Here is a 23250-nt window from a genome sequence, read left to right on the forward strand (position 1 = left end):
ACAGTGTTTTCGGTGGCACACAATGAGAGACAGATACCACACACAGCAATGGCACGGAGGCAGACTTGCCAATATTTATCTCCCACTATTTTTTTGGGGGGGAAAAGGGAGAATGTACCCCAAAAAAAAAAAAAAGGCCAAGTATTACACAGTGTTTTCGGTGCCACACAATGAGAGACAGATACCACACACAGCAATGGCACGGAGGCAGACTTGCCAATATTTATCTCCCACTAATTTTTTTTGGGGAAAAGGGAGAATTTAGCAAAAAAAAAAAAAATGGCCAAGTATTACACAGTGTTTTCGGTGGCACACAATGAGAGACAGATACCACACACAGCAATGGCACGGAGGCAGACTTGCCAATATTTATCTCCCACTAATTTTTTTTTTGGAAAAGGGAGAATGTACCCCCCCCAAAAAAAAAATGGCCAAGTATTACACAGTGTTTTCGGTGCCACACAATGAGAGACAGATGCCACACACAGCAATGGCACGGAGGCAGACTTGCCAATATTTATCTCCCACTAATTTTTTTTGGGGAAAAGGGAGAATTTAGCAAAAAAAAATAAAAAATGGCCAAGTATTACACAGTGTTTTCGGTGGCACACAATGAGAGACAGATACCACACACAGCAATGGCACGGAGGCAGACTTGCCAATATTTATCTCCCACTATTTTTTTTGGGGGGAAAAGGGAGAATGTACCCCAAAAAAAAAAAAAAGGCCAAGTATTACACAGTGTTTTCGGTGCCACACAATGAGAGACAGATACCACACACAGCAATGGCACGGAGGCAGACTTGCCAATATTTATCTCCCACTAATTTTTTTGGGGGAAAAGGGAGAATTTAGCAAAAAAAAAAAAAATGGCCAAGTATTACACAGTGTTTTCGGTGGCACACAATGAGAGACAGATACCACACACAGCAATGGCACGGAGGCAGACTTGCCAATATTTATCTCCCACTAATTTTTTTTTTGGAAAAGGGAGAATGTACCCCCCCCAAAAAAAAAATGGCCAAGTATTACACAGTGTTTTCGGTGCCACACAATGAGAGACAGATGCCACACACAGCAATGGCACGGAGGCAGACTTGCCAATATTTATCTCCCACTCATTTTTTTTGGGGAAAAGGGAGAATGTACCCCCCCCCCCAAAAAAATGGCCAAGTATTACACAGTGTTTTCGGTGCCACACAATGAGAGACAGATGCCACCCACAGCGATGGCACGGAGGCAGACTTGCCAATATTTATCTCCCACTAATTTTTTTGGGGGAAAAGGGAGAATTTAGCAAAAAAAAAAAAAAATGGCCAAGTATTACACAGTGTTTTCGGTGGCACACAATGAGAGACAGATACCACACACAGCAATGGCACGGAGGCAGACTTGCCAATATTTATCTCCCACTAATTTTTTTTTTGGAAAAGGGAGAATGTACCCCCCCCCAAAAAAAGGCCAAGTATTACACAGTGTTTTCGGTGCCACACAATGAGAGACAGATACCACACACAGCAATGGCACGGAGGCAGACTTGCCAATATTTATCTCCTTGCAGTTATCTCAGAAAAGTATGGCAGGCAGCTATAAAAAGGACTGCTGCACACAAAAGTGTGGACAAACACACAAGATAGCTGTGCAGAAAGGAAGGAAAAACAGGATTTGTGCTTTGAAAAAAGCAGTTGGTTTGCACAGCGGCGTACACACAGGCACAGCAATGCAGCTATCAGGGTCAGGGAGCCTTCTAGTGCAGCCCAATGAGCTACAGCACTGAGGAAAAAAAAATGTAGCTTCCACTGTCCCTGCAATCAAAAGGTGGTGTTGGACAGTGGAAATCGCTACAGCACAAGCGGTTTGTAGCTTTATGTACCCTGCCTATCACTATCTCTGCTTCCGAAGAAGCTGCAGCAACCTTTCCCTACGCTCAGATCAGCAGCAGTAAGATGGCGGTCGGCGGGAACGCCCCTTTATAGCCCCTGTGATGCCGCAGAAAGCAAGCCAATCACTGCAATGCCCTTCTCTAAGATGGTGGGGACTGAGATCTATGTCATCACGCTGCCCACACTCTGCGTCCACCTTCATTGGCTGAGAAATGGCGCTTTTAGCGTCATTGAAACGCGACTTTGGCGCGAAAGTCGCGTACCGCATGGCAGACCCCACACAGGGATCGGCTCGGTTTCATGAGACGCCGACTTTGCCAAAAGTCGTCGACTTATGAAAATGAACGATCCGTTTCGCTCAACCCTACTCCTGAGCAGTGGAGTACATAGAAATAACAGGCGCCCCCTTGAAAAAGTCACAATCACGTTACAATAATAGAAGAGCATATCGCCCAAGATTTTAAGAAACAGAGAAGGAAATGTATTGCAGCACGTATACAGTTGTTTTTCCCCTTCTGAAGCCCCTAAGTGGCCTCACTCATTATTATACCCCTTTCATAGCCCCCATAGAGTATTATGCCCACACATGATTACCCCACAAACCTTGTACAAAGTATGATGCCCCATATCACCCCACACAGTAGGATTTTCACCACAGCCTCCCACACAGTATGGTATCCACCACAGCCCCCAATATACAGTATGAAAGGCAGCACAGACCCCCACAAAGTATGATGTCAACCACAGGCCCCTGTATAAAGTGTGATGTTCACCAAAGCTCCCTATAGAGTATGAGGACTCCACAGACCCAATACAGTATGATGTCCCCATAACGTATTATGGTCACCACAGCCCCCAACATAAAGTAATGTACCCAATAGACCTCCAGACAGTAGATTGTCCACCACATCTGCCCCACACAGTATGATGTCATCCACAACCACCCTTAAAAAGTAAAATGGTCCCCACACAGTATGATAGATTCTCCATACGCTATGAAGATCCCCCATAGCCCCAATACTGTATGACGGTTCCTCCACAGCCTCCTACATAGTATGATGGTCCACATCACAGCCTCCTATACAGTATGATGGTCCACCTCACAGCCCTCCATACAGTATGTTGATGCCTTCAGCAACCCCCTTTATATTATGATGGTCCCCCCAACACCCTCCCATATAGTATGATGGTACACCTCACAACTCCTTATATATTATGATGGTGCACTTCACAGCTCCTATGTAGTATGATGGTATCCCCAACAGCCCCCCATATAGTATGATGGTTCACCTCTTAGTCCCCCATATAGAATGATGGTGCTCCCAGTAGCCCCCTATGTGGTATGATGGTCTACCCAAGAGAGACTATATATTATGGTGGTCCACCCCAGAACCCTTATATACTATGATGGACCAACTGACAGCGCCCTATATAGTGTGATGATCCCCCACATCCCCCCAAAAAATCCCTATAATCACCAAATCCAGACACCTCATTCTTTGCAGCGTCTGTCTCCTCTTCTCTCCATTCTCGCAGTGGATGCTGGCAGCGTGATGCAGTGATGTCATTGCACTGCCAATGTTCCTTGTTGGTGCTGACCTCCAGCAGTTTGCAGCCAAAAGGGACATCCGTCGGCCTGCTGGGGTAAGTGCCAGAGCAAGCGACTTTGTTCTCCGTCATAACTGTCAACATTATGGACGTCTTGAGAATGCAGATTCTGATAACAATGTAGCAGACAAGGCGGCCCATGACCAGACAGGCCCTTCTGGCATTTGCCAGAATTGCCAGATGGCCAGTCTGGCCCTGCGCAGTAGGCACAGAAATGTTGACTACGTTGCTATAATTTACCTAGTTGGGCACCCACCTAGTGCGGCTACTGAGCAATTGCCTGGAAAACTGGAACAATCAAATGAATGCCACGGGTGGCCTATTGGTCATGCAGAACAGCAGCTTACAAACTTAACCCGATGACTCTAAACCCCCTAGGTAGAACCCAGTTATGGAATTATACAGTCATGTTCACTTTAAGGACCATGTGAGTGCAATGGGCCGCTCGTCGGGTCACCTCTGTATACTTCGGTAGATCCCCTGTAATCTCTGTAAATGTCTAGTAGTTCAGCAAGCTGAGGGTGATGGGCACTGATGCATTCCCGTGCCTGTATCTACGAGCCTGAGTTTGGTGCCAAACTAACTGTGTGTGTGTGCATGCTCCCACCATAATCCTCGCCGTGGGCCTGAGCTCAGGCCTTATCAACCTGTGTCCGGTCACTGTCATTACAGAGATGAGCCCGCCTGGACAAAGGCTGTTTAGCCAAGGAATTACGTATTTCTAATTGCTGCGTTGTACCACAGCTGATCTGCTGGAGGGCACTTTGGGTGTGTCACGGATGTCGTATCCTGGGGATTTCAGCTGCATGCATCAAGTTCTCTCAAGATGGCCAACGAACCAACACCTTCTTGTCAGGCACTTCCTCACAATTGCCTTCACTTGCCCCCTGGTCTGAGGCCCTTCCTTGTTCTCTCTAAAATGTAATTCAAACCAGCAGAACAGAGTCCATTTACCATAACAAGTCTCAGCCAACAGAATAGCTGCTTTTATTTTCTCCTCACAGAACTGGAGTCACTGCCTCTGAATAAAAAATCCTACATAAACCAATTTAATGACAAAATAGGAGGACACGGAGTACATAAGTGCAAATAAAAATGTTTGTACTTTTATTTGTCTATCAAAAGATATATGTATAAAAAGCATTACAATACAAAAAACACATTCAGGGAAACACAGAGATATTGAGGTCACTGTCTACAGGTCCTTCCCAAAAAATTAGCATATAGTGTTAAATTTCATTATTTACCATAATGTAATGATTACAATTAAACTTTCATATATTATAGATTCATTATCCACCAACTGAAATTTGTCAGGTCTTTTATTGTTTTAATACTGATGATTTTGGCATACAACTCCTGATAACCCAAAAAACCTGTCTCAATAAATTAGCATATCAAGAAAAGGTTCTCTAAACGACCTATTACCCTAATCTTCTGAATCAACTAATTAACTCTAAACACATGCAAAAGATACCTGAGGCTTTTAAAAACTCCCTGCCTGGTTCATTACTCAAAACCCCCATCATGGGTAAGACTAGCGACCTGACAGATGTCAAGAAGGCCATCATTGACACCCTCAAGCAAGAGGGTAAGACCCAGAAAGAAATTTCTCAACAAATAGGCTGTTCCCAGAGTGCTGTATCAAGGCACCTCAATGGTAAGTCTGTTGGAAGGAAACAATGTGGCAGAAAACGCTGTACAACGAGAAGAGGTGACCGGACCCTGAGGAAGATTGTGGAGAAGGACCGATTCCAGACCTTGAGGAACCTGAGGAAGCAGTGGACTGAGTCTGGTGTGGAAACATCCAGAGCCACCGTGCACAGGCGTATGCAGGAAATGGGCTACAGGTGCCGCATTCCCCAGGTAAAGCCACTTAAAAGCAGCACTGGACTGTTGCTAAGTGGTCCCAAGTACTTTTTTCTGATGAAAGCAAATTTTGCATGTCATTCGGAAATCAAGGTGCCAGAGTCTGGAGGAAGACTGGGGAGAAGGAAATGCCAAAATGCCTGAAGTCCAGTGTCAAGTACCCACAGTCAGTGATGGTGTGGGGTGCCATGTCAGCTGCTGGTGTTGGTCCACTGTGTTTCATCAAGGGCAGGGTCAATGCAGCTAGCTATCAGGAGATTTTGGAGCACTTCATGCTTCCATCGGCTGAAATGCTTTATGGAGATGAAGATTTCATTTTTCAGCACGACCTGGCACCTGCTCACAGAGCCAAAACCACTGGTAAATGGTTTACTGACCATGGTATTACTGTGCTCAATTGGCCTGCCAACTCTCCTGACCTGAACCCCATAGAGAATCTGTGGGATATTGTGAAGAGAAAGTTGAGAGACGCAAGACCCAACACTCTGGATGAGCTTAAGGCCGCTATTGAAGCATCCTGGGCCTCCATAACATCTCAGCAGTGTCACAGGCTGATTGCCTCCATGCCACGCCGCATTGAAGCAGTCATTTCTGCCAAAGGATCCCCGACCAAGTATTGAGTGCATAACTGAACATTATTATTTGATGGTTTTTTTGTTTGTTATTAAAAAAAACTTTTATTTGATTGGACGGGTGAAATATGCTAATTTATTGAGACAGGTTTTTTGGGTTATCAGGAGTTGTATGCCAAAATCATCAGTATTAAAACAATAAAAGACCTGACAAATTTCAGTTGGTGGATAATGAATCTATAATATATGAAAGTTTAATTGTAATCATTACATTATGGTAAATAATGAAATTTAACACTATATGCTAATTTTTTGAGAAGGACCTGTATAGTTGTATAACCATACACTCGCACATGATAACAAACAATCACATGGATTCAGTGTTATTATGTCAATGCACCAATACGGGTTAAAAAGGCACTAGGTCAGGCAATCGTATCTATATATATATTTGTGTCAAAATGTGCTTCATAATTCAAAAGACAGGGCCAAAACCTAATAAGATGTATCCCACCTGAGGCATGAAGGTGCTGCAACCAGTGTCTATTACAAAATTGCACATGCCCCGCAATCTACCCGAAAGGGAAAGAGGGGGGGGATGTGCTATAGAGCAGTGTGTCAGGGGAAGGTACCATTCCAGGGAGCAAATGTATTTAGTTAAAGGACCGTATATACTCGAGTATAAGCCGACCCGAGTATAAGCCGACCCGAGTATAAGCCGACCCCCCTAATTTTGCCACAAAAAAACTGAGAAAACTTAATGACTCGAGTATTATTATTATTATTATTTATTTATTTATATAGCACCATTGATTCCATGGTGCTGTACATGAGAAGGGGTTACATACAAATTACAGATATCACTTACAGTAAACAAACTAACAATGACAGACTGATACAGAGGGGCGAGGACCCTGCCCTTGCGGGCTTACATTCTACAGGATTATGGGGAAGGAGACGGTAGGTTGGGGGGCAGGAGCTCCGGTGTTGGTGAGGAGGTAGCTTCGGTAGTGATGAGGAGGCAGCGGGGTCAGTGCAGGCTGTAGGCTTTCCTGAAGAGATGAGTTTTCAGGTTCCGTCTGAAGGATCCAAATGTGGTTGATAGAGTTCCAGAGGATGGGGGATATTCGGGAGAAGTCTTGGAGGCGATTGGATGAGGAGCGAATAAGTGTGGAGGAAAGAAGGAGGTCTTGGGAGGACCGGAGATTACGTGAGGGAAGATATTGGGAGATTAGTTCAGAGATATATGGGAGAGACCGGTTATGGATGGCTTTGTAGGTCAGTATTAGTAATTTGAACTGGATACGCTGAGGGAAAGGGAGCCAGTGAAGAGATTTGCAGATGGGGGAAACGGAGGAGTAGCGAGGAGAGAGATGGATTAGTCGGGCAGCAGCGTTAAGGATGGACTGGAGAGGTGCAAGGGTGTTAGCAGGGAGGCCGCAGAAAAGGATGTTGCAGTAGTCAAGGCGGGAGATGATGAGGGCATGCACAAGCATTTTAGTAGATTGACAGTTGAGGAAAGGACGGATTCTGGAGATATTTTTGAGCTGGAGGCAACAGGAGGTGGAAAGAGCTTGGATGTGCGGTTTGAAGGACAGGGCAGAGTCGAAGGTTACTCCGAGGCAGCGGACTTCTGGTACGGGGGAAAGCATTATGTCATTGATTGCTATAGATAGGTCAGGTAAGGAAGATCTGTGGGATGGAGGAAAGATGATAAGTTCAGATTTGTCCTAGGGTGGAAAATGCAGCAGCTACTGGTAAATTTCAAAAATAAAAATAGATACCAATAAAAGTAAAATGAATTGAGACATCAGTAGGTTAAGTGTTTTTGAATATCCATATTGAATCAGGAGTCCCATATAATGCTCCATACAGTTCATTATGGCCTCATAAGATGCTCCATACAAAATACGCCCCATATAATGCTCCATACAGTTTATGACGGGCTCCATAAGATGCTCCATATTAAAATATGCCCCATATAATGCTGCACAAATGTTGATTATGACCCCATAAGATGCTCCATAGACACATTTGCCCCGTATAATGCTCCACAAATGTGGAGTATGGCCCCATAATATGCTCCATACATATATTTGCTCCATATATCTCCTCTTCCCACAATCGTATACAAGATTTCTCTCGCATATCACCCCTACTCTGGAACCCTCTACCACAACACATCAGACTCTTGCCTACCATCGAAATCTTCAAAAATAACCTGAAGACCCACCTCTTCCGACAAGCCTACAACCTGCAGTAACCACCGATCGACCAAACCGCTGCACAACCAGCTCTATCCTCACCTACTGTATTCTCACCCATCCCTTGTAGATTGTGAGCCTTCGCGGGCAGGTTCCTCTCTCCTCCTGTACCAGTTATGACTTGTATTGTTTAAGATTATTGTACTTGTTTTTATTATGTATACCCCTCCTCACATGTAAAGCGCCATGGAATAAATGGCGCTATAATAATAAATAATAATAATAATAATAATAATAATATAATGCTGCACATGGCCCCATAAGATGCTCCATAGAAATATTTGCCCCATATAATGCTGCACATGGCCCCATACAGACATGTGCCCCATATAATGCTGCACATAGCCCCATAAGATGCTCCATACAGACATGTGCCCCATATAATGCGGCACATAGCCCCATAAGATGCTCCATAGAGATATTTGCCCCATATAATGCTGCACATGGTCCCATACAGATATATGCCCCATATAATGCTGCACATAGCCCCATAAGATGCTCCATACAGATATTTGCCCCATATAATGCTGCACATGGCCCCATACAGATATTTGCCCCATATAATGCTGCACATGGCCCCATAAGATGCTCCATACAGATAATGCTGCACATGGCCCCATACAGATATTTGCCCCATATAATGCTGCACATGGCCCCTTACAGATATTTGCCCTATATAATGCTGCACATGGCCCCATAAGATGTTCCATAGAGATATTTGCCCCATATAATGCTTCACATGGCCCCATACAGACATGTGCCCCGTATAATGCTGCACATAGCCCCATAAGATGCTGCATACTGATATTTGCCCCATATAATGCTGCACATGGCCCCATAAGATGCTCCATAGAGATATTTGCCCCATATAATGCTGCACATGGCCCCAAACAGACATGTGCCCCATATAATGCTGCACTTAGCCCCATAAGATGCTCCATACAGACATGTGCCCCATATAATGCTGCACATAGCCCCATAAGATGCTGCATACAGATATTTGCCCCATATAATGCTGCACATGGCCCCATAAGATGCTCCATAGAGATACTGTATTTGCCTCATATAATGCTGCACATAGCCCCATACAGACATGTGCCCCATATAATGCTGCACATAGCCCCATAAGATGCTCCATACAGACATGTGCCCCATATAATGCGGCACATAGCCCCATAAGATGCTCCATAGAGATATTTGACCCATATAATGCTGCACATGGTCCCATACAGATATGTGCCCCATATAATGCTGCACATAGCCCCATAAGATGCTCCATACAGATATTTGCCCCATATAATGCTGCACATGGCCCCATACAGATATTTGCCCCATATAATGCTGCACATGGCCCCATAAGATGCTCCATACAGATAATTGCCCCATATAATGCTGCACATGGCCCCATACAGATATTTCCCCCATATAATGCTGCACATGGCCCCTTACAGATATTTGCCCTATATAATGCTGCACATGGCCCCATAAGATGTTCCATAGAGATATTTGCCCCATATAATGCTGCACATGGCCCCATACAGACATGTGCCACGTATAATGCTGCACATAGCCCCATAAGATGCTGCATACTGATATTTGCCCCATATAATGCTGCACATGGCCCCATAAGATGCTCCATAGAGATATTTGCCCCATATAATGCTGCACATGGCCCCAAACAGACATGTGCCCCATATAATGCTGCACTTAGCCCCATAAGATGCTCCATACAGACATGTGCCCCATATAATGCTGCACATAGACCCATAAGATGCTCCATAGAGATATTTGCCCCATATAATGCTGCACATAAGATGCTCCATACAGATAATTTCCCTGTATTATTATTATTATTATTTATTTATATAGCACCATTAATTCCATGGTGCTGTACATCAGAAGGGGTTACATCAAAATACAAATATCACTTACAGTAAACAAAACTAACAATGACAAACTGGTACAGAGGGAAGAGGACCCTGCCCTTGCGGGCTTACATTCTATAGGATTATGGGGAAGGAGACAGTAGGTCGGGGGTTGCAGTAGCTCCAATGGTGTTGAGGTGGCTGTGTGGTCTTTACAGGCTGTAAGCTTCTTTGAAGAGATGGGTTTTCAGGTTTCTTTGTATAATGCTGCACATGGCCCCTTACAGATATTTGCCCTATATAATGCTGCACATGGCCCCATACAGATATTTGCCCCATATAATGCTGCACATGGCCCCATAAGATGCTCCATACAGATATTTGCCCCATATAATGCTGCACATGGCCCCATAAGATGCTCCATACAGATATTTGCCACATAAGATACTCCATATAGACATTTGCCCCATATGCTGTTAATGCGATTAAAAGAATAAAAAATTACATACTCACCTCTCAGGCCCCCGGCACTTGCTATATTCACCTGCCCCGTGTTCCACCGTCGGCGCCGCTGTGTCTTCCCCGTCATCTGCACTGACTGTTCAGGCAGAGGGCGGCGCGCACTAATCGCGTCATCACGCCCTCTGACCTAAGCGTCAGTGCAGAGGACGCAGACGACACAGCGGCGCTGACGGTGGAACGGGGAGCAGGTGAATATTACGCACTGCCCGCGTCATACTCACCTGCTCCTGGTGCGGTCCCTGCACATCTGTTCCCCGGCGCCGGCTGCTTCTTCCTGTAGTGAGCGGTCACATGGTACCGCTCATTACAGTAATGAATATGCGGCTCCACCCCTATGGAAGGGGTGGAAGAAGGAAGAAGCTGCCGGCGTTGGGGAACCAGGGATGTGCAGGGACCGTGCCAGGAGCAGGTGAGTATTATTACACAGCTCCGCTCCCCCTCCCCTGCCTCGGTATGACTTGAGTATAAGCCGAGAGGGTTACTTTCAGCCCAAAAAAGTGGGCTGAAAATCTCGGCTTATACTAGAGTATATACGGTAACTATAGTCTATACCTATCGCTCATCGGTCCTTACCCAGAAGAAAGACAGTGACCCCCCTGGGTCAGGTGGAGCAGTCCCGACGTACGTTTCGCCAGCATAGCGTCCGCATTCTTAAGGGAATGTCTCTGTGTTTTCCTGAATGTGTTTTTTGTATAGTAATGTTTTTTATACATATATCTTTTGATAGACAAATAAAAGTACAAAAATTTTTATTTGCACTTATGTACTCCGCGTCCCCCTATTTTGTTATGCAATGTTGTGGAGTTGGGGCCAATTGAATTGAGAGTGGACCACCACTGTGTGATATCCCCCTCCTGCATTTAAAATGCAGCTGGGTTTTGTGTTTGCATAAACCAATTTAAGTATAGAAGAAGCTGGGCAAAATGAGCTTTGGGGCAGAGGGACGCCATCATTTTTCTTAGCGATCCACACTGACAGGTAATGACCCTTCTTATATAGGTTTGCTGTATTTTGTTATAGTCACAGCATACCAGGTCATTCTATTGGGTAATAGGAAATTACTAGCAGTAGTACGCTCACAGATCACTAACCGGCGGTTACTTTCTATTTCCTTATTCCCTGAGCCTGTGAGCTGGTGGTTGTAAGTCCCATAACTGATTTTCCTAGCACCTTATAATAAACAGACTTTACCATTTTTTTTATTAAGTAGTTATGTTTTTTTTGGAATATATTAACCCCTTTCCGACATCGGGCGTACATTTACACCGATGGCAGACTCCCTCCCTTTGATGTGGGCTCCGCTGGTGAGCCCACATCTTTCCCAGGGTTATGTCAGCTGTTTTGAACAGCTGACAATTGCCCCCAAGAGCCGAGGGTGGAATCGGGATCCACCAGCGGCTATTAACCAGTTAAATGCCCCTGTCAAACTACTGACAGAGGCAATTAAAAAGCGCTTCCGACAATCGTGCCGGAAATACGAACGCCGGAAATACGCACATCGGTGATCGTAGGTCACCAGTGTGTTGGCATGACAACCGGAGGTCTCCTGGAGACTTCTATGGTTGTCAGTGCTGGCTTGCTGTGAGCGCCACCCAGTGGTTGGAGCTCATAGCAAGTGTATAATAATTCTGCTATATAGAGGCGATCTGAACATCACCTCTAAGTAGCAGAGCCGATCGGATTGTGGCAGCTTCTAGTCTCCTATGGAGACTATTGAAGCATGCAAAAAGTAAAAAAAAAAATGTTTTTAAAAATATATAAAAAAAAATATTTAAAAGTTTAACTCACCCCTCTTTCGCCCCATTCAAAATAAAACAATAAAAAAACAAACCTACACAAATTTGGTATCGCCGCGTTCAGAATCGCCCGATCTATAAAAAAAAAAAAAAAGGATTAACCTGATCACTAAACGGCGTAGTGAGAAAAAAAAAGTCAAAACGCCAGAATTAATTTCTTTTGGTCGCTGCGACATTGTATTAAAATGCAATAACGGGCGATCAAAAGAACGTATCTGCACCGAACTGGTATCATTAGAAATGTCAGCTCGGCACGCAAAAAATAAGACCAATCCGAGATCACAAAAAATGGAAACGCTATGGGTATCAGAAAATGGCGCAATTTTTTTTTTTAACAAAGTTTGGAATTTTTTTCACCACTCAGATAAAAAAGAACCTAGACATGTTTGGTGTCTATGAACTTGTATTGACCTGGATAATCATAATATCAGGTCAGTTTTAGCATTTAGTGAACCTAGCAAAAAAGCCAAACAAAAAACAAGTGTGGGATTGCACTTTTTTTGCAATTTCACCGCACTTGGATTTTTTACCATTTTCTAGTACACAAAATAGTAAAACCAATGGTGCCATTCGAAAGTACAGCTCGTCCCGCAAAAAAACAAGCCCCAACATGGCCATATTGATAGAAAAATAAAAAAGTTAAGGCTCTGAGAAGGGGAGCAAAAAACGAAAACACAAAGCCGAAAAAAGCTCCAGGGGTTAAACCTGGTTATTAACATAGGATATTATAATCCTAGATTAAAATGGATTCCAAATTATTATTTACAAATTTTTGTATCTATTGTATCTATTTCATTATCACCATGGTGAAAATCATGAAAATCACATTTGGGTAATTCTTCATTGCAAATATTGATTTCTCTGAAGTTTGACCCATGTATTTATAGCAGTTGCACATTAATGGTACAAAATTGATATAATTAATAAACCAATTTAAGCCAGAATCATCGAGCAGTGACAGGGGAAACAGTGGCCTCCTGTGGCCGATAATTACTACTGCAGGCAACAGATTTCTGAATGTATTCTCCATGTACATTACTAACAAAATAGAACAGCAGCTGCAAATTTCGTGCAAACAGTTAATGGTAGGTGACGGTCGGAGGCATTTTCCCCATCCCTTCACATGCCACCCCACTAGAAGTTGGCGTCCTCAACAATTCTTCCCATATAAATTCATCTTGCGCATAATGTTGTACACTCCCTGACAGAAGTTATGTCGCTTACCCATGTTATGTAAATAAAAGCTTATAACCTGACATTAAATTCATCCATTGGTTGTATAAATTATTCTTTTGAAAGCTGAAACCCTCTGAAATGTGGTTTACGTTAAGAAAATAAATTGACATCAATGCAGAAATATTGATCAGTTAATGGACACAGAATGGTCAGATTTTGGCAAGACAAAAGTTTTGTTGCCCACAGAAAGTAATGTGATATTCAAACAAATAATTAACTTAAAAAACAAATATATGTTGCATAACATTGGTGAATGAAGTTGTGGTGCTATTAGTCATACTTAATATTTTGCGTGACTTCCATGAGCTTGAAGGACTGCATCCATGCGGTTCAACAATGATTCATACAATGTATTAATGAAGTCATCAGAAATAGCAAATAATGCAGTCTGACATGCCTCCCAGAGTTCATCAAGATTCTTTGGTTTTGTTTTCCAAGCTTCCCCTTTCATCCTACCCCAAACATGCTCAATGATGTTCAAGATGGGGGCTGGAATGGGCGCAGCTGGATGGAGGCCCCCCATGACTGCGTTGCCATTGGAGGGTTTTCCTATATTGTTTTTTAAAGGCTGTGCATCCGATTGGTTGGAAGGGGGCGGGGGGAGGAGTTTGGGAGTTGGGGACGGGCAACAAAGGGGGTGGAAAACTGCGGGAAAGCCATTCGCACAAGAACCCCTTTTGACCCCTTTTATGATTTGGAATATCAGAGGTAGCTAATACTTCTTGATATTTAAGGCTATTGATATTGCCTTCCACCTTGCAAATGTTTTGCACACCCCATACTGAATGTAACCCCAGACCATGATCTTTCCACCACCAAATTTAACTGTTTTCTGGGTGTATTTTGGATCCATACAGACTCCAGTAGGTCTCCTGCAGTATTTGCGGCGGCTGTGGTGTAATTCTACTGAAGATTCATCAGAGAAATCCACCTTCTGCCACTTTTCCAGCGTCCATCTGTTTAGCAGGCTGTGGGACTTTGCAAATGCCACACGGTTTTTTATTTGCCTTTTGTTTAGTGCTGGCTTCTGGGCACTGATTTAACCATGGAAGCCATTTTGAGACAGAATCCTACAAACTGTTCTAGTAGACACAGGGACTTGAGGTGACCAGGACTGTTGGAGCTCTGCTGCAGTGGAAGAAGGGCTTGCTTTGGATTTTCTAACCAACAATCGTTCCTCCTGAGCAGTTGTCTTGCGGGGTCTGCCAGACCTGGGCTTGTCAAACACATCTCCAGTCTCTTCAAATCTTTTTTTTAATTCTTTGTTCTTGATGCTGAGACACATTAAAGGTGCCAGCCACCTCTGCAGTGGATCTGGTCTTCAGCCTTTTGATAATCCAGGCTTTGGTCGAAGGGTGGATTTTTGGCATATTGTCGGAGCTCAAGTTGCAGCTAAATGAAGGTCTGAGGTGCTGGGTTTCTTTTTATACACACACACACTAATTAACCGATCATTTACTGAGCACAGGTGAGGATGTAAACTAGGATTAGGTGCATTATATGACCAGGCGACAAAACTTTTGTCTTGCCAAAATCTGACCATTCTTTGTCCATTAACTGATCAATATTTCTGCATGGATGCCAATTTATTTTCTTAACCTAAACCACATTTTGGAGGGTTTCAGCTTTCAAAAGAATAATTTATACAACCAATGGATGAATTTAACATCAGGTTATAAGCTTTTATTTACATAACATGGATAAGCGACATAACTTCTGTCAGGGAGTGTAGAGGAATACAAGCATTGGGCCTGGCCGCCCTGCACAGAGTCATAGGACAAGGAACATTGGGTATATTTATTGGGGGAGGGGCTGCCGGCTACGAAACTCCCAGCTCAGGTGACAAGCCTGCCCCGGCTGTAGTCCCCGTTAGTGTCTGGACAGTGACAACCCCCCATTCCTCATTTAAGGGGAATTCTACTGCACTCAATGTAGAGATAGGCATCTCGGCAGCAGCCAGGGGCTCTTCAAAAGTATGGCCTCTTAACATTTTACAGTAAGGGTATGTGCACACGTCCGAATTTCTTGCAGAAATTTCCTGAAGAAAACCGGAAATTTTCTGCAAGAAATCCGCATTTTTTTTGCGTTTTTTTTTTCCATTTTTTTCGCGTTTTTTTTAGCATTCTGCAAGCGTAATTAGCTTGCAGAATGCTAAAGTTTTCCAAGCGATCTGTAGCATCGCTTGGAAAACTGACAAGTTGGTCACACTTGTCAAACATACTGTTTGACAAGTGTGACCAACTTTTTACTATAGATGCTGCTTATGCAGCATCTATAGTAAAAGATAGAATGTTTAAAAATAATAATAAAAAAAAAAAAATGGTTATACTCACCCTCTGCAGACAGCCAATCTCCTCAGCGGCGTCCGTTCCTATAGATGCCGGTGTGGTTCAGGACCTTTGATGACGTCGCGGCTTGTGATTGGTCGCGTGAGTCACATGAGCGGTCACGCGACCAATCACAAGACAGCGACGTCATCACAGGTCCTGAACCACACCATCTATAAGGAACGGAAGAGAGAGCATGCACCGGAGAGGCGGGAACACTTCGGGGGCCATCAGAGGGTGAGTATATCACTATTTTTTATTTTAATTCTTTTTTTTTACCAATTATATGGTGCCCAGTCCATGGAGGAGAGTCTCCTCTCCTCCACCCTGGGTACCAACCGCACATAATCTGCTTACTTCCCGCATGGTGGGCATAGCCCCGTGCGGGAAGTGAGCAGATCAATGCACTCCTAGGTGTGCGGAATCCCCGCAATTCCGCATTTTTAATGAACATGTTGCTTTTTTTTCCGCGATGCGATTTTTTCGCGGAAAAAAATACAACATTTGCACAAAAAATGCGGAATACCCTGTAAATAATAGGAGGCATATGTAAGCGTTTTTTTCGCGTTTTTATCACGTTTTTATAGCGAAAAAACTCGAAAAAAACGCGAAAAATCCTGAACGTGTGTGCAGCGCCCCAGAGTCCTGGTCGTTGCAGTACTGAAGCTCTGCCGCTAAAGGGGGCTATGGTACGTCTGATGGCACTGAAGGGGTTCATCTGACCAGGTATCACATACACCAATACATTTCACAGTCGGGCCTCCAGGGGGATCTAAGGGTGCTATTTATTAGGCCACTCCTCACCGTGTGGGTAAACTGGGGGTCAGGCAGGAAGTTAGTTCAGAAAGCTGACTGGGTTGGAACCAGGCAACACCTTGTGGCAGGGGGTGTTGTGGGGAAGATTCGGTAGGGTCTCTGTCAGGTTTGGGACCCTGACAGAGGCCTGGCAACAAGAAAGAACGTCACGGGACCGTGCCTGCTCAGCATAGCGGCGGTGCCCTAAGAAAGGATCAGAAGCGAGATATATTGTGCTGAGTGAGAAACGAGATCAAAGCAAGAAGGAGAATACCAGTAGGAGTCGTGCTGTAAGACCGAGGCAACATCCTACTGAGGCGCACAACCGGCGGCCGGAACGCCGAGGAAGTATTCATATATCTAGCTCCAAGCAATACTTCAAACAACGGCAGGACAGTCAGTCACAGGCGGGCTGTCTCACCTAAATCACCTATGCAGACTTGGGGGGCAACCTGTGGAGAGGGGCGACTCTAGGGTCCCGGAAGAGCTCCGAGCCTACCCGTCATACGGGTGCGTCCCAACCATAACACCGGGAGGGACGGAGGATTAGCAGAACATCATCTAATCGAGTTGTTGTGAGGGAACACGAGAAACAGACACAACAGTTGTGGGGACTATCCCATAAGCACAGCAGGGGAGGACCACAACACATAGCGCTAGCAGGAAGGCACAGATTTCCACCTGCAAGGAGAACTCTGGAGGTGCCATCGGACCGGCCGGACTTGCGCAGCCTGGTGAACCGTATTCCGGACTGAGGACCCAGAGACCTTCAGTAAAGAGGTAAAGAGACTGCAACCTGGTGTCCTCGTTATTTACTGCACCGCACCACCACCACTATCTACATCTATCACTGTACGCCCCTCAGCAGGGTCACGGGCCGGGTCTAGCCACCGTGACAACCCCAGAGCAGAGACTCAGAGGCCCGGTACCGGGTACCCCTCGGCCCTGCGGCAGTGGGGGCGCTACAACTTGGCGTCACGAACAGGATCTACTTAAGCCTGAAGAATCAGGTCATGTGTGCCTTGGAACTGTGATTTATTGTGCTTGGACTGTGACTTATTGCAAAGACTGTGTATTGCCACTTGCCGCCAGAAGTTCCCGCCAAAACCGCCGCCATTACAGCGCTAAGGAGAGCGCAGGAGAAGAAGAAGGGCGTGGAGTGGGCGTAGACAAGCTGGAGAGCGCGAAAGACAATGGCCGCCCAGTCTAAATATTTCAGCCCCTTGAGGATGTGTCCGTCAGCAGCCGAGATCCGCCTACTGATCCTCAATGGGGGGCGGAGACAACGAAAGCGAAACCGCCCACGAAGGAGAGAGCGGGAAAAGGACCAGGAAGAAGAAGTCAGTGACATGGAGGACGCCATGGCCAGCCGCCCGGAGCCGGAGCGTGGGGTCAGAGCCGAGGACTCCCCCAGCTACCCGGAGAGGCACCGCAGCCAGACCTCCACAGTTGGCGCTGACCTCCTGCAGACCGGAGCGGACGAGCTGATCCACCAACTCCTGCAGACGCAGCTGAGCACTGAGGCCGGGTGGAAGAAGACCATCATCGGGAGCCTCGCCAGACGTCTGTCGGCAGCCTCGTCTGGTCCGGAGCAGGAAAGAAGTTCCAGCGCTCCAAAGCCAGAAAGCAAGGCTCTGCCGGAAAGCGAGATGCTGCAAACGGAGATGATGACGCCGCAGCGCAAGGCCCTGCAGCCAGCATTCCAGACCCCAGCGGAGGCAGAGCAGACCGGCACCGGAGGGACCGCATCTCAAGCAGGTATGAAGGACGACCCTGCCCTGACGACCGCCACCACTCCAGTGACTGCTAGTGCCACAACTGCTGACTCCATTCCAGTGACTGACCTTGCAGCAGCCGCTACCTCTGCTGCAGCAAATGCCCATACTCAAGCTGCGCAGACCTCCATCGCTGCGCATGATTTCACCGTACATGAAAGACGGATTAACGGCGTTTGTCCAGCACTGGGTGTAACCCTGGACTTCACTTTTTCCAGGCCAAGAAGGGTTAAGTGCCAGGTGCAGCCCTGGAAGCCGTCCAACTAAACCTCGGAAACCTGAACATGTAAATAGTTAACTGTTTGTCTCCCTGCTTTTGCTGCTTTAAACCCGACTAGGGTTATTCTTAAAGGGATCCCTTTGTTTACCCGGGATCCCTATTGCCTTTTATTTTTGCTTTTGTTTTCCTTTTTGCTTTTTGTTCACCCATGTTGAAAAGAACTGCTGAATCATGAACAATGCATGATACAAACTCCTTGTACATAGTTGCACCTTCTTAAAGGTGCTCTCTACTGGTTTTATATAAAAGACGGACTCTTCGCGAAGATACGGTTATTGGAACTGGTACTGGAGTCCTTGCTGCATACGGACTTGCAGCTTGAAAAGTTGCACCACCTCATAGAGACTTGGTCCCCTCTTAAAGGGGATGTTCATCGATAGCACTTAAGGCATGATGATGCTTTGAAAGAAGAAGTAATAATGTTGATATGTGAAAGTTAAATGTAACCAATTAGTTGATTGTAAGAAATGTTCAATAATGTTAATAGAAGAATGAGGACAGAAAGTGAACCCGTAGGGGTTAGTGGTGAGTCCTCCTAGGAGCCATACAGAGATGGCTCAGTGATCTCAAACTGAAGGAAAAACATGTTCTATACTGTGTATAGTAGTGGAAGGACAGAAGGCTCGGGCTGAAAGGAGCGGTCCTGTGATAGAAAGGAGAGGCAGTAGGTCTGGAGCCGTTAGGACAGGCGGTCCTGCAGACATAAAGTAGGAGAATGTAGCACAGTTGCTTAAGCCTTATAATGTGTTATAAGAAGGTCTTTAGTGGATTCAGAGTGTACATCCTTAAAGGCAATGTTGAATTAATGTTTAAAAATTTTGCACTTAGTAGAATACCCGGTTGGGTAAGAAAAGTTATTTGAAAGTATTTAACCATGTTTGTAACGTTTAAGTGTCCTCACCTCCCATAAAGGGAAGCTCTGTTCCAATATGCTTATTGTTATTGCACTCACAAAAATTGTATGTCTTTTTGCTGACATGTATTGTTGTTTTCTTCCCAGTCCCGGAGTACTGGATTTAACCGGGGGGGAGTGCAGCGCCCCAGAGTCCTGGTCGTTGCAGTACTGAAGCTCTGCCGCTAAGGGGGGCTATGGTACGTCTGATGGCACTGAAGGGGTTCATCTGACCAGGTATCACATACACCAATACATTTCACAGTCGGGCCTCCAGGGGGATCTAAGGGTGCTATTTATTAGGCCACTCCTCACCGTGTGGGTAAACTGGGGGTCAGGCAGGAAGTTAGTTCAGAAAGCTGACTGGGTTGGAACCAGGCAACACCTTGTGGCAGGGGGTGTTGTGGGGAAGATTCGGTAGGGTCTCTGTCAGGTTTGGGACCCTGACAGAGGCCTGGCAACAAGAAAGAACGTCACGGGACCGTGCCTGCTCAGCATAGCGGCGGTGCCCTAAGAAAGGATCAGAAGCGCGATATATTGTGCTGAGTGAGAAACGAGATCAAAGCAAGAAGGAGAATACCAGTAGGAGTCGTGCTGTAAGACCGAGGCAGCATCCTACTGAGGCGCACAACCGGCGGCCGGAACGCCGAGGAAGTATTCATATATCTAGCTCCAAGCAATACTTCAAACAACGGCAGGACAGTCAGTCACAGGCGGGCTGTCTCACCTAAATCACCTATGCAGACTTGGGGGGCAACCTGTGGAGAGGGGCGACTCTAGGGTCCCGGAAGAGCTCCGAGCCTACCCGTCATACGGGTGCGTCCCAACCATAACACCGGGAGGGACGGAGGATTAGCAGAACATCATCTAATCGAGTTGTTGTGAGGGAACACGAGAAACAGACACAACAGTTGTGGGGACTATCCCGTAAGCACAGCAGGGGAGGACCACAACACATAGCGCTAGCAGGAAGGCACAGATTTCCACCTGCAAGGAGAACTCTGGAGGTGCCATCGGACCGGCCGGACTTGCGCAGCCTGGTGAACCGTATTCCGGACTGAGGACCCAGAGACCTTCAGTAAAGAGGTAAAGAGACTGCAACCTGGTGTCCTCGTTATTTACTGCACCGCACCACCACCACTATCTACATCTATCACTGTACGCCCCTCAGCAGGGTCACGGGCCGGGTCTAGCCACCGTGACAACCCCAGAGCAGAGACTCAGAGGCCCGGTACCGGGTACCCCTCGGCCCTGCGGCAGTGGGGGCGCTACATGTGCACATGGCCTTAATGTTCCGCAAGGGTCCCTACTGGCTCCACCTTGTAAACCAGAATGGCAGGACCCATCCTCCTCTTCACCATATATGGAGCTGCCTCCCGCCGCCCATCTAACTTCCCAGACGGCATCTTAGCTTTGACCATCACTCGGTCACCTGGAGCATACTCGTCCTTCTGTACGGGTCTCAAATTTGTCCACACCACTCGCGTTGGATGCTCTCACACAACCTTGTGCACTGCCATCAGCTTGCGGCGGTGCTCTTGCACCCATGCAGTGGTATTTCTTGGCGATGGTCCTATTGGATCGGGCATATGAAGGTCCACGATTTCCCGGCCTGCCCTCCCAAACATAAGCATATGCTGTGAGTAAGTGGTGGTGCTGTGTACCCTGTTGTTTTAGGCAACGTCAGACTGGAGCACCTTGGGCCCACCAGAGAAAATCATTCTTGGGGCCCACTATGTAGCTACATAGAAATAAATACAAGACCACCGATTGTGCGGTAAAAACCCCTAATATCAGGGTATAATATAAGGTAGTACACGTCTTAATGATATAGCAGGGGGGGTGGCGCCCACATTTTGGTGCAAACTAAATGATAAATGTTCCCTGGTGTTTACTAACCCCTAAGCCAATGTGTTATAGCACTAGCGCAATGGATGGGATTTTAGGACATCTCATCTATACGCTGAGAAAATCCACAGCGTGATTTCACATGAACAATGTGTCAATTCATACTGCGGATAGTCACCATCGATTTCATCCTTTGCAATACAAAGGATTAGGTCAGTGGTGAAGGTGTACCATTGTGTAGTAGTAAACGCAGCAATATCTGCACAATATCTCTGTGGATATTTCGGCTGTTAATTTGCTGTGGGATTCCCATTTTAGAAATTCTGCAGCAAATACATTGTAATAATAATAATAATAATAATCTTTATTTATATAGCGCCAACATATTCCGCAGTGCTTTACAGTTTAAGTTTCAAACACAACAGTCATAGGTAACAACATTAACAATACAGTAATAAAGCAAAATAAGACAAAATAAGACGACCCTGCTCGTGAGAGCTTACAATCTACCATGAGGTGGGGAGATACAAAGCACAGGTGTGTATTTACAATGATGTATTTACAATGATGGTCCAGCCATCTTCAGGGGGTGGGGGGTAGATGGAGATAGTGAATGGGCTACACACACACAAACATAAAATGACTTTGATTAGTTAATGTGGTAGGCAGCTCTGAACAAATGTGTTTTGAGCGAGTGCCTAAAACTATGCAAGTTGTGGATGGTCCTAATACCTTGGGGTAGAGCATTCCAGAGGATTGGTGCAGCACGGGAGAAGTCTTGGAGTCGGGAGTGGGAGGTACGGATTAGTGCAGAGGTTAGTCGAAAGTCGTTTGCAGAGCGCAGCGGTCGGCTAGGCCGATAGACAGAAATGAGGGAGGAGATGTAAGGGGGTGCCGCACTGTGGAGAGCTTTGTGGGTGAGAACAAGTACTTTGAATTGTATCCTGTAAAGAATGGGCAGCCAGTGTAACGACTGGCGAAGAGCGGACACGTCCGAGTAACGATTAGCCAGATGGACGACCCTAGCTGCCGCATTAAGGATAGACTGGAGAGGGGAAAGTCGAGTAACAGGGAGGCCAATTAGTAGAGCGTTACAGTAGTCCAGGCGGGAGTGGATTAGGGCAACAGTGAGAGTTTTTGTTGTCTCCATGGTGAGAAAAGGGCGGATTCTGGAGATGTTCTTTAGGTGTAAGCGGCACGAGCGGGCAAGAGATTGTATGTGGGAGGTGAAGGAGAGATCGGAGTCAAACATAACACCCAGACAGCGCGCCTGCTGCCGGGGTGTTATTATGGTGCCACCCACGGAGAGGGAAATGTCAGATTTAGGGAGGTTAGTAGAAGGTGGGAGCAGAAGAAGTTCAGTTTTGGAGAGGTTGAGTTTCAGATAGAGAGCGGACATAATGTTGGAGACTGCAGACAGACAGTCAGTGGCGTTCTGTAGTACAGTGGGGGTAAGGTCAGGGGATGACGTGTATAGTTGTGTGTCATCAGCGTAAAGATGGTACTGAAAGCCAAATCTGCTGCTGGTCTGTCCAATTGAGGCTGTGTAGAAGGAGAAGAGAAGGGGGCCAAGGACTGAGCCCTGAGGTACCCCAACAGTGAGAGGAAGAGGAGATGAAGTGGAGCCAGAGAACAGAACACTGAAGGAGCGTTCAGTAAGGTAGGAGGAGAACCAGGAGAGAGCAGTGTCCTTAATGCCTAGTGACTGGAGCCTAGAG

The 23250-nt window shown here is 45.9% G+C and overlaps 1 long non-coding RNA gene across 1 annotated transcript in view; it reads right to left on the bottom strand.

Annotated features, from left to right (window-relative positions):
- Positions 1-23250, bottom strand: part of LOC143788741 (uncharacterized) — a 311204-nt gene that overhangs the window by 36090 nt on the left and 251864 nt on the right. The window lies entirely within an intron of this gene.

Source organism: Ranitomeya variabilis, chromosome 8 (genome assembly GCF_051348905.1).
Source record: "Ranitomeya variabilis isolate aRanVar5 chromosome 8, aRanVar5.hap1, whole genome shotgun sequence".
Lineage (NCBI taxonomy): Eukaryota > Metazoa > Chordata > Amphibia > Anura > Dendrobatidae > Ranitomeya > Ranitomeya variabilis.